The sequence below is a fragment of the Giraffa tippelskirchi genome, chromosome 11, assembly GCF_054371585.1.
Source record: "Giraffa tippelskirchi isolate mGirTip1 chromosome 11, T2T-mGirTip1v1.2.pri, whole genome shotgun sequence".
NCBI classification, from domain to species: domain Eukaryota; kingdom Metazoa; phylum Chordata; class Mammalia; order Artiodactyla; family Giraffidae; genus Giraffa; species Giraffa tippelskirchi.
Genome location: NC_137285.1, coordinates 72,395,934 through 72,398,413, shown reverse-complemented (window position 1 = coordinate 72,398,413; position 2,480 = coordinate 72,395,934).

The window sequence follows — 2,480 nt, the reverse complement described above, 5'->3', positions numbered from 1 at the left end:
TCATTTTGCGTTTTCTGGGGGCGCTATTTGCTCTCAATGATTTCACGTGCCTTTGGGGCATGGCTCACGGAGATGGACGTGAAGCAGCAGGGCAGCCACATCTGGCGTCTCGGCCTAGCTAGGGCGGCTCCACGAGTGACCTCTCGGAACCGGGGCTGAGACCGCCATCCCTCCCCGGGCCCCCCTCGGTGGCTGGGTATGGGGGGGAGGGGGGGGAGGTTTCGGAGGGGAGACGGGAGATCTGGGCTTGTGGTTGGGGGCGCGCGGGGCCACACGTGTCATGTCATGATATTCCTGTGACGCTCCAACGAGATACGTATTATTCTCTCTTCTGCAGATTGCTATCTGTATCTGAATGGAAATGTATTAGACTCTTGAAATCTGAGCCTTGACGAGGGGTGCGCCCTGTACGTCTCGGGCTACAGGCAGCACACGGAAACTGAAGATATCAGGAATCACGTATAAAGGTTCAAGTCAAAGAAACGGACCTAGTTCAGTGGCAGACTTAGTCTTCCTCGCTGCAGCCTCAAGGTAAATGCTGGGGGTACCCAGTCTATTCTTGGGAAGATACAGTGTTTATCTTAACTGTTGCCAGCAGCGCAGCTTCTCCTCTACCGGAGTTGAAATTGAGATTTAGTTCTTGCAGCTAGTAGTTCTTTTTCAGAACATCTATCGGGAAGGATCTGAATAGCTTGTCATGTCCCTGAAAATATACTAGACAACATTTGGTTCAGCTCTCGTACCCAGAGACTGGGGAAATTAAGGTGGCACTAGAAATCGCACCTTTGCGTTATATAGTATCTTTCCTGGAAAACAGGGTGCTCTTAAACTCTAATTGTATCAAACAGTAGCAGGGGTAAGAAGTGCACGATCCACAAGTTTCAGTAAAGCCGGCTCTCCCGCGCCTTAACATTGTATACATTGTTAACAAAAGTTTAGAATTGGACACTCGATGGCAACAAAGAGGCATCCTGTTTGGCGTTTCTTTGGACTGCAGCCGGGAGAGGAGCAGAGCCGACTTGTTCAGTCCCCGGTCCCGCTACTCCTAGGCCTTTCCTCACACTTGACCTTGGATGCTCTGGGGCAGGTTGTGTCTGCCACAAGCACTCGATTTGTCCGGAAGCACTGAATCCTCTGTTCGTTGACTTTGTTCCCAGGACTGTCTCAGGAGGTGACGATGTTTTCCCATGGGGGAATCTGTGTCAGAGGCTTGCCAACCATACTTTTCACGTGGTTCATGAAAAGCTCACCCGTCACCGGTCACCTGTCGACTCACCATCCGTACGAGAGTCAGCACCAACACGCCCGGCAGAGCTGAGCGTCAAGAAGGGGTTGCGTGGAAAGAGATTTGTGTGCTTGGTCCTGGTCCTGGTTATAGACAGAAAGTATCAAGGGGGAATAACTCCCAGAATAAGTAGGCTTGCCTGGAATGCGAAATAGTGAGAAGAGGCCTCGCGCTTGGAGGATGGGTCAGAGCTCTAGCCACGGGAGAGTGAAAAGGAAAGGCCCGGGAAAGGGCCGTGGGGCAGGGGACGGTCTGAGCCCAGCACCAGCGGTGAAGGACGAGGAGGCACCTTGAAAGAACGTGCTGTTCGGAGGTTTGTGGTAAGAGCACACCGGTGCTGCTAAAGATGAGGCTTGTGGAACCCAGATGGTGAAGAGGAGCCAGAAACAGGCCAGGAAGGATGAGAATCCTGTGTACTGAGGACCTGCACTTCACCAAGCCCACAGCAAAGGGTGCTGTCTAGATTCAAACCCAGTCACTTGCGCAAACGCCCCTCAGCCACCTCCTCATCTACAAGGCCGACAGATACTCGGTGCGTGAGGTGCGTGTACAGTCTAGGTGGACGGCACTCACATTATCGGGCAACCACACAGCTACTACGTGCTTTGAAAGAACCAACAGTGAGCTGATAGCTTTTTCTGGATCTGCCTATAAGCAAAGATACCGCTCGCTGCATACTGTGGATCTCGACTCCTGTCTCACGTCTCCATGAAGCCGTCAGAAAAGTCCTGTTCGTGCTCCCTCTCAGGCCAGGAATGACACTTAAAGTGTAACGTGCTCACGAAGTCCTCAGAGATTCATGGATTTGAATCGAGAAATTCCACCTGGTCCTTTCGCTCCCGATCCACTCCTGCTCTCACCGCTACTACCACACGGGTCAGACACGAGCGAGTTCCCCTGAATTAGCTTGCACACGTGGGGACGGAGTTAGCTTTCGGCACACGGATATTTAGAAATTCCATGGCAGTAGGCCAGGTATTCACATTATGTATCGGATATTCGCCTAATTTGATAATAAGAGAGCTCAGGCCTCAGGCGTAACTTCAGGCAGATTTCCCCTCCAACAGAAACAGCTCAGATGGGCTGGCAGCCCGAGAAAACGAGCAACTGCCACTGACAGACTGAGACACCCATGGGCTCCCTCCGCGGGGAGACCTTCTGCCAAGGCTTCTCCCTCAAGGGCCGTGACCCAGCC